The sequence below is a fragment of the Gallinula chloropus genome, assembly GCF_964237585.1.
Source record: "Gallinula chloropus genome assembly, chromosome: 13".
NCBI classification, from domain to species: domain Eukaryota; kingdom Metazoa; phylum Chordata; class Aves; order Gruiformes; family Rallidae; genus Gallinula; species Gallinula chloropus.
In genome coordinates, this window is record NC_140098.1 from 3,574,130 (window position 1) to 3,584,061 (window position 9,932).

Genomic DNA, 9,932 nt, shown 5'->3' on the forward strand with positions numbered 1-9,932 from the left:
ACCTGTTTCATTTTTCTCAAATCAGGGCAAATGGGATTTCATTAAAGTTGTCTCACTGTATCCCTACTAAATCCAGGGATCCCTTACATAAATTTTCCTGAGTTTCTCTCCTGCTATCAGCAGCAGTCATTGTTTTCAGAGCACCTTCACTTGTTTCTACCAATTAACCTCAAGCCAGAGGTCTGCCATGTATACAAATTCGTATTGCTTCTCTTGCAGGTCCTCCCAGCTATCCTGTTGTTTACTTAAATGGTGATGATGTCTCAATTTTGCTTCTACTTTTCTGCTTTTATTAAACAGACAATTCCCCTGTCCTGCCTTTCACTGTAAAACATGGGAATTATCTGAGGTGTTACTTCCTTCACATTCATTATTTCACTGCCTCTTGTCACTTGACCTGCTACCATGTCTTTTGAAAATTCCTTTCCTAAATCCTCATTTATTACTACAGTCCTCTTTTCTGGCCAACTCACTTTTCCACTTCCTTTCCAACTACCTAACCACAGCACAGCTCAGTAGCTTCCTACTGCTCTGATCATGTAGCAACTGTGAATCTTGTAATTTTTCTTTTCCTTTTCATGTGAAATTTGAATCCCATGTACTTAGGCAGTGCAACTGCCCAACTGTACCTCAGTCCAAGTTTCAACACAGCTCTCTTCAATTTTTTTTCCCCTTCCCTGTATTTTTTTATCATGGTCCTTGAATCACTTGAATTGTCTCCAAATTCTCAAGATCTTAAACCTTGAAGATCTTCAAGTTTATCTGACCCAAACCCAAAGTCAGCAGGATCCCAAATCTACAAGTATTCTTCTCATACTTATTGTATCTGGGCAAGAATGTACAGGCTCAGATAATCAATAATGTAATCAATAATGCATTAATTCTAGTTCACAATACAAACTGTGACTGTAACATCACCATCTTGCTACCAGTTCGGCTAAGATGCTAATTTTTTAGCCATACCTAACGTCCTTGCAGCTTGCATAATGTAAATTTCCTTTACTTTCTTTTAGAATAATTTATTCTAAGATTTTTTGAGATGTTATCTCTCATTTCATTAACATTAATGTTTGTAAATTGTCTGTCATTCCTATTTTCTTTTCTTAGGCCTCATCCTTTCTTACTTGCTCTCTTCTTCCCTACGATGCAGAGTATACACACCTCAGAGAGTTCTAGAGTTCAAACTATTCCTGCAGCAGACTATGCAAATTTTATGACATAAGAAAGATATCCAGGCCAAGGTCCTATCTCTAATCTTTAAAGACTGCAGGATAAGGTTTGTAGCTGTTCCAGGAGTTGCTTGTCTCTCTATAAGCTGTGCAACAGCTGACTGCTACAGGGACAGTAAAGCCTTGTCTACATTGAAAAGACCAATTGATTTCATTGTAGGGTGCAGAGGGAGGATTTGGACCTGGGAGGTTCAGCAGCTGAGACAGCTGTTTCTTTGACAGCTGATAGTTCTCATACCAGTTTCCTGTATGATCAATTTAAAGGCAGCTCTAATGTAAATGGAAGTGATAATGTAGAGTCAAGGCAAAACCTTAAACTAATGGAAGACAAATGGTGTGAACATAGTGGTGCTTCAGCTCTTGTGAGACAACCAACTGAAACATATTCCCATTCCAAAAAGGCCAAAGGCTATCATAGGGGGGAACAGTACCCATTGAGGCTGAGAAAAGGCATTTGGGTAAAGGATATTCTGTAATCAATGGAGATCAATTTTGTGACCTATAGGGTACAATGGTGGATTTACCATTTTACAAATGCCAGCCTCTATTAACAACAGCTGCACAATGACCTACTTATAAAAAAGACAAGTGAAAATTCCATTTTGGAAGACAGCTGAATAGAAATTAATATTTCCAAATGAATATGTAGAGCCTAAATACTACTGCCTCAGGCACTTACACCAGAAAGGTTAAGTGGCACGTTTAATAGATAATCTCTATGATTAATTTATCAGAAAGAACCAAGTGGCTAATTTCCCCTAATTGAAATTTTCTGGTAAGATTAAAAATGTTCATATATAATTCCACTTCCATTTAAATCTATTGTACTAACTTACTTTATTATATGAAAGCAAACAAACCTACAGTCTTGAATCCTGCTTTCATTTTCCACTACTGAAACAAAACGCTTGAGTGGCCACAGAGAAAGCCGTAGAATGGCTTCTTCTCAGGACTGATAGTAAGACATGAGAGCAGATCTTCAATTCCAGCCCCAGGTTTCAAATACAAAAAAGGAACCAGATTTGCAGAGTGTCTCACAGCCATCGACGTTTGGGTTTAGCAGTGAGAGAAACCCAATGGCACACTCACTGAAGTGAACAGGGTGGAACATCGAATTAATTGGGCTCACTCAAATCAGCAAAGAAACTCATACCTCTTATGAGATTGGAGCAGGCTTCAGGAAAAGCAAGCAATGTGACTGTCTGTGTCAATGTACTAATTCTGAAATATTTGAGCTGATTATCTATACCTACATTTTAAAGTTTTTTAGTGAATGTAAGTGCCCTCATCTTTTAAGAAAGGGGCGGCATGCAAGGAGAGGTAATCTTTTTACTCCAACTGTGACAGATACAAACTCTTCTTCAAGTCTTCATGCTAAGGATAGACAGGAAGAAACTGCTCTGAATTTTGCTAAAGTTTTTGCAGTTAAACAGTTTGAGGGGGAAAAAAAGATACCTGACATCTGCAACAGAAGTGGAAACTTGCAAGGAGAAAAGGAATACTGGTCTGATACTGAACAGAGAAGAGCTGTTACCATTTCCTTTGGGCCATGAGGTAGGATGTGTGTGGAAAATGTCCATGTATAGTAAAATCAATGTCCCCATTATATATTTTTTTTCCTGTCCCGTGATTTTTGTTCCTGGGCTTGTCTTTTCAGAATATTTTTTAAGTCTTTCTTGATGGTCAGGACAGCAATCACAGATGGTGATTCCTGTAAGGCTCCCACTGCTGATTCTTTCTATGTTTTATCACTTGTCTCATGGAATTAATTTCTTTACGATGAAATTATTTCATTTGAGTAACTGGTTCAAATAGTGCTCATAATGACTGTTGGTTCATTAGATGTAACAAAATTTTGGGAGGCATGTGTTTAGGAGACATGGATATTGATGGATCTTGTGCAGAGGTATCGGATCTTGAATCCACTGTACAGGTACTTGGCACTTTGAAACCTGCTGCAAAGCATCTCAGCTTGGCAGTACTGAGAAAGTAAACATCTACATGGCTTCCTGAGGGTTTCCTAATGAACTGTTGGAACTGAAACACCATGTTCTTGATTCCAGGTCTTGAGCTGTATCTTTTGTACTACAAAGTACTGCTGTTGATTAGATTCATGACTTGCAAACACTTCTTGGCTCTAAAGAACAACTGTTTTTAAGATAGTCTTAACCTGTTGCAGGTTTCACAGGTTTTAAAACAGAAAGACATTTTGCAGGTTACACTCCCTTTCCACTTCGGAGCAGTGGGGGATATTCTTACATATTCCTGCTATAGACCTGCCTGGTCTTCACTGACTTTGCCCTGCGTAGTAGCTTCAGATCTGGAAGAGGGTCTGAGCAGCCTGGGCCAGAGCTGGGAGCTCTGTCCAGCCAGTCCACCGGCAATGCAGCCGTACAGGGCAAATGCCCTGGAAACGCCGCCTCTCGGGAGCAGAAAATAGGAATAATGAACCTCAAGTTAGTGTGGCGGTTCCTGGTCCGAGGCTGCTTGTGCAGCTTCGCTGAGGCAGTGACCAACAGATGGCAATACTGCACTGAGGATGCGGGGTCTGTCTGTACGTGTCTTTCCCTCTGTCCTTCCCAGGGGAACTGTGAAATGGTTACCGCCTTGCTTTAACACCTCTCATCATGTCACAGTAAAGTATTCTTTCAGGGGAAAAACCCAACCAAAGAGAGAACAAACAACAACAAAAAAAAGGAGAACATCACTTGTTTTGATGATTATGCACAGGGGCAGCGCTTTTGAAGGCCATCAGTGGCAGCCCACCTCTTTACCCATTAAAGGTAATGGAAAATTCAACAGTTTCACTGAGGGTTCTGTTAACATTTTTTGAAAGATGTCACCCTTAATATACTGGAGATTTGTTCAAAGCACCAAATTATTTTTTTATACATGTAAAGCTCAGGTTTCAAAAGTCTGAAATTACTTTCTTTTTAAATAAGGCATCTTTTTCCTTTTAAGAAATAATTATATGGGCCAAACCCCCATAGCACAGGCATTTTAAGAACCTAAATAGTACTAGAGCTTTTTATATTATCAGTTTTACACAGTAAAAGAAATAGTTCTCTGTGAATTAATAAGTTTATTACTGATCTGGAAAGAAAACTAAGATATGATAAAGGGGCAGCAAAATCTGTAGATGACAAGCTATTTATACTATGGTTAGAGAAGACTATAGTCTTCTAAAGAAGAAGAAACTTTCAAAGAACTTCAAAAAACCTAATTAGATACTATCATGTGGGCCGACTGATGGCCTGATTTTGAAGAAAACCTGATTTTGATAAGTATGTGCTATGGAAGGAAAGAAAAGTTATTTATGTGATTCACAGCATTCTAAAAAAATATCAGTTTAGAAAACAGACTGAGGTCATGTAGCTGTGGTCAGAACAAGTTAAGAAAATGTTGGAATGCATGAGAAAAGTAGTAATGAATAAGTTGGAGAATGATAGAGGTATCTGTATTGATACCCTCTGGAAGGAAGTATAAAGATACAGGCTGCAAAGGTCTCAATAAAGGATACTGCAGAGCTAGATGAAATTAAAAGAAGGATGAGAAGAAGGACCTAGGCTAGGGAAAAGGCAAACTGAAGGATGTTTGTTTTTTACCCTTAAAGTGACACATTAAAAAAAAAGTGTAAAAATATTAATATTACAGAAAAGGTAGATTTTGAGCTTTAATTGTTGCTGTCCTCTAACAGGAAAACAAGAATAAATTTGTTGTGAAATGCAGTAATAATAATAAAACAAGAATGTGATTATATTAGAAAAATTTGTTAAGGGAAATCACTGAGACCAATCATTTCAAAAGATTCAAAAAGAGATTCAGTGGTTAAATTGTTACCAGTAATACTCATAAGTAGTGAATTTTCTTAATAAAAAAAATGTGGGAAGTATATGAAAATGCCATGCTTCAGGTTTTTAACACTCAAAACAGATGAATATCGGGATGAGGTCTAAAATGTACAGCTAGGTATTCATTACCTATGGGTCTTCTACACCTTCCTCCAAATCATCTGCTTCTTGTTGGCAACAAAACATTAAGTGAAATGTATATTAGCTGAACAATTCCTATCCCACACTGCATGGAATTTCTATTGTGAGTCATATTCTGCAGTGCTCATATTCCTTTATTATACTGAAATCACAAACAGATTTCAGCCAGCCTATGCAGAGATGCGTTTCAATAGAACTAACGGTGGCTTCCTAATTGGCACATTATTTACTGTAGTTAGAGCAGGCAATTTTCTGAAAATATATTTAAGTGATGCAAACCTTTACCTTCCTGCAGAACCAACAGTGTCTTTGTTCTTTCCCTGAACATGCAACTGCTTCAAATCCTGAAGAACACTGCCTGGCTTCTTAGCGATCATATTTGGGCTCCCAAGTGTCCAGCACAAAGCTTCAGGCTGCATTAACATCTCGCTTTGGGTACAACAGAATTTGTTCAGGGTCTTGCCCAAATTTGTTCTTGCTCTTTTTGGGCTAACTTGATGGAAGGTCCATGGAGATCAGTACTTACTAGTTAACATCACTGTAAGTACCTTGTAGGGAATGCACATGGAGGAGAACCCTGATCTCATCCTTTCTGAAGAACCTGCTATTCCCATGCTTCAATTATCAGCCCACAAAATGACTGCAATGCTAACACTTCACATGAATGGTAACTAGTTAATTAACATTTCTTAAAGTCCTGAAACTTCAGATTAATGGTGCTCTGGAGTAAAAAGACATAATATTATTTCATTGAGCATTTGTCATCTAAAAAGCTCTATGCCTAAAGCTTTAATCAAACTTTGCAAGACGAGAGCAATTTCCCTTTTGTCACATTTGGGTCTCTTGTCTCTGCTACGATACATAGGTAGTAGTTAAACTATGTATGTCTTTTGAGAGGAGCACAGGTACTACTGTTTATATCTTCATGGAAGCCAAACCCAGCAGAATCCTACACTTGAGTTGTTTTAAGAGTTATTTTTAGAAGACACATTCCCTGAATTTACAAATTGCAACACTGTATTACTTCTATTAACCACAGAAAACAAATAATCTCCCCTTCAGTTAACTATTGTTTTGCCAAAGCTGCCAAATCACAGTGTCTCTAAAATGTCTTCGTTCTAACATAGACTGATATTTTTTGTTACAGGAAACAACTACTGGCTACCAGATTTAAATATGCTTTGGTAGTATAGGAATACATTCATCTTGGACACCATTCCTCAGTGGATTTTAACAAGGCAGGACATTCATTTATAATTTACCATTATATCAAATACTACAGAAAGCAAGGGTATGCTTTTGAAAAATGAGTAAAGAGCTATGAATTTTCAGTAATGTCCACTGCTACAGAAATCAGAGCCTTTAATGGTCAAGAACACTTACTTTAATAGTACAGTTCAGGTGTATATGTATGTCTTGAGGTTAAATTTCGGGGTCAATTGGCAGTTGTGCTATAAACATTAATATAAGAACACAACTGAAAATGTTGACACACCCATGACTTCAGTGTCATAAAATCAGGCCCCATGCAATAGCTGTTTTCAAACTGAAGATGACGCTATGGAGCATCATACTGTTTATCTGGACTCCAGTTTAGTGTCAATGCAAAAATCTTTACCTTTTCCAAAAGACTTCTGACAAAAAACCCCACAACAAACTACAGCAGAAGGTTGTTATTCAAGCCTCATCATCTGGCTTAGCACAGAGCATTAAGAACATTACTGGACATACAGTGTCAGTACTGGATGTACAGCAGCAGTGAAGGTTGAGGCTGAGGGCATGGTGGAACTGCCCCTTTCAAAAGCAGACAAGATTTCTGCTCAATCTGAGAGGCTGCGTGATGCTGCCCTGCAATCGTCTAGGCTCCAGTGGCTACACAAACCAGCTCTGCACACACATATTCTTTTCATGTATTCTGGGAAGCCAACTGTATGCAGAAAGCTTTTTGTGCCTTTTTTGTATAATCGATACTGAGAGGTAAATTCCTGCTGAAGTATTTTTAGATATTACATATAAACTGCACCCAGTCTCTTGCAATTCACTGTTTCTTTCCTTTACAGAGAGGCTGAAGTAAGATTTTTAATCTGAAAGGTGATTGCAAGAGCAGCAATGGTGCCTCCTCTGATTTTTTAAATTACATTCAGTTTACAATTTCAATAAAGATCTACTTATTTACTACTTGTCAGCCTTGCTCATTTAATATTCAAAGTTACTATTGCTGACTTCAATATGAAAATGAATAGAAATTCAGGAAGCACATTTAATAATTCTGGTAACGACGCAATGGCCAGGAAGTTTACTTATTAGTGGCATCACACTAAGAAGACAAAACAGCAAGAAAAATACTCATCTATAAAGAAAGTGAGCACATTTTTTTCATGTAGAATGATAGCAAAGTTGCTACATTATGTATACTTTTTGACTATATTCACAGTAAAGCACTTGCCAAGTTCAGGGAGGAAATCATTGCGCAAGCCTGATGTGCAGGTCCATCGTTGTCTGTTTTTGTAAGGTGAGCCAATCAGTTAAACACGGTTCTGCTGAAAACAATGGGAAAACAGTTTTGATGTTAGTGAAATTATGTCAGCTCCTGTAACTATCACTTTTCTATGCAATTGTTATTATAAATTATATTGCCATTAATTAAATATTAAGGATTATAATTTTGTGTAATTATAACTATGTAAAATTATATATTGTACTTACTTTGCACATATACAATAGAAAGGAAATGTCTTAAAACATACTATTTGGAGAAAAAGCTACATATTTCCAGGTTAAAAGTACTTTTCACAACAGAAATTATTTAATACCGACATTTAAGTTACTTTGGTTTCTAGAAAAACGCATTTTTTATGGTCACAGGGTCTGATTGACACCCATTATGTAAAACTCAGTGATGGTTGCTCATCTTAAAAGCAGCAGAACCAAGCTCTTGGTATGTACCCTTTAAAATGTTTACTTCTTTACATGTACAACAGTGCTGCAGTGAATAGCATGCAAGCCTGAGGATCGGGAATTTGCAGTATCAAGTAGGAGGTGGCTTTAACTTACACTGTTTTGGTAATTTGCATATTAATTCAAAGTTCTAGCAAATTCCCTGTGTATGAATTCTCATCTGTAAGTCGAGTCCCTAACGGGAATAAAGACAGCTTTAAAGTACCATTCACATGTAGTAATTCTTGGCAGCTGACCCACAAAGCAGAGTTTTGAGACTTGTGCTCTGCACCACTATCTTTTCTGCAAGTTTCCTTCCTCCCCTCTCAGTGGGGCTCCTGCTGGGAATGTAACACACATCACTGGAGTAAGCAGTGATGTGCCAGTCTGCATCTGCTACAAAGCAGCCTAAAAATAAAACCCAATTGGACAATGCCATTTGGTGTACAGCAGCACATAGTGTAGTCACGTAAACCAGGCTGTCAGCAAAGATAACTGATTGTTCAGCTACATGCCAAACAAATCTCAGGGTCTTAAAAAAACCCAGAAATAATCCTCTGATATTCATTTAGAAACTTAATCTCTCAAGATTTATCATCATTGCAATTTAATGAATTTTCATCAGTAAAAGCATAATGAGAACATCTCATCAAAATTTACTATTAATATTTTAAGGAATAAGCCCATCTTGCAGCTTGTTTCAGTTCAAGAAAGTTCTCTGGTAATGTAGATTTTGATTTAGAAGATGTCTACCCTTCAAGTTGACATTTTTGCCCGTGCATATCAGATAAGCGGAATTCTTTTGCCAGTATCTCCCTTTAAAATCCCAGTTCTGTAGACTGCATCTTTTCAAAAAGATCTAAATGCTAATGTTCTTTCTACAGATTGTATGAAATACCTGCCCATATTTTTTTGCTTGTCTATATTATCAGACTCCTTGAATTTAAAAGGCTGTGGTCATACAGAATGCACAAGTGACTACAATGCAAATAATAGCAGGCTCTTAGATTATAGATACAATCTTTTACATTATCTGTTGTGCTATCATACATTTGTTCAGGGGGAAAGCTGTCCAGATCTTTGCATCTTTGAATTCTCATCAAATCGAATTTTGAGGATATTTACAAATATTACTCTTAATTCATCAATTGCTTACCTTGAAACAAATGCCCACATATATTTTATGTAAAAGCTAAAAGGCTTTAAATATATTTTGTTACTGCTACTACAGTTATGGCTGGAAACCCCAAATTACATGTATACCACTGAACAGCTGGAAAAACAAGCTTTACAAAGATTTCTGTTTATGTGTTTTCAGAAAAACGATTATACATTCTCAAAAACATAGGGCATAAAAACCACTACAGATTGAACTTCATTCTTCTAAGGTACTGTGCTGGTTTGCCAATTCTACATGCACAGAGACCATGAGAGAGAGAGAGTGTCCCAAAGTATGATGAGCTTGATTTTCTCAGGAAACCACCATTCCTAGAATTGTGAGCCCAAGCAAAACATGAATTTGCATGGAACTTGCAATCAGAAGGCCAAACTTAGCAACTCTGAAGACTGTCAGTATGTTATTTAATCCATATGAGGAGAAAAACACAACTGCTGCCAGGGACTAATGTGTCTAATCCCGAAAATCCTGCTCTTGTGAAAGCATCATTGGGGTCACCCTGTGTACATAATCAAGAGTTTGTTAGTTGGCACAGGGGTCAGGCTCACATGTTTGTGGGCAATTATTCCAGGAAATACCAAATCATGTTACCTCAAC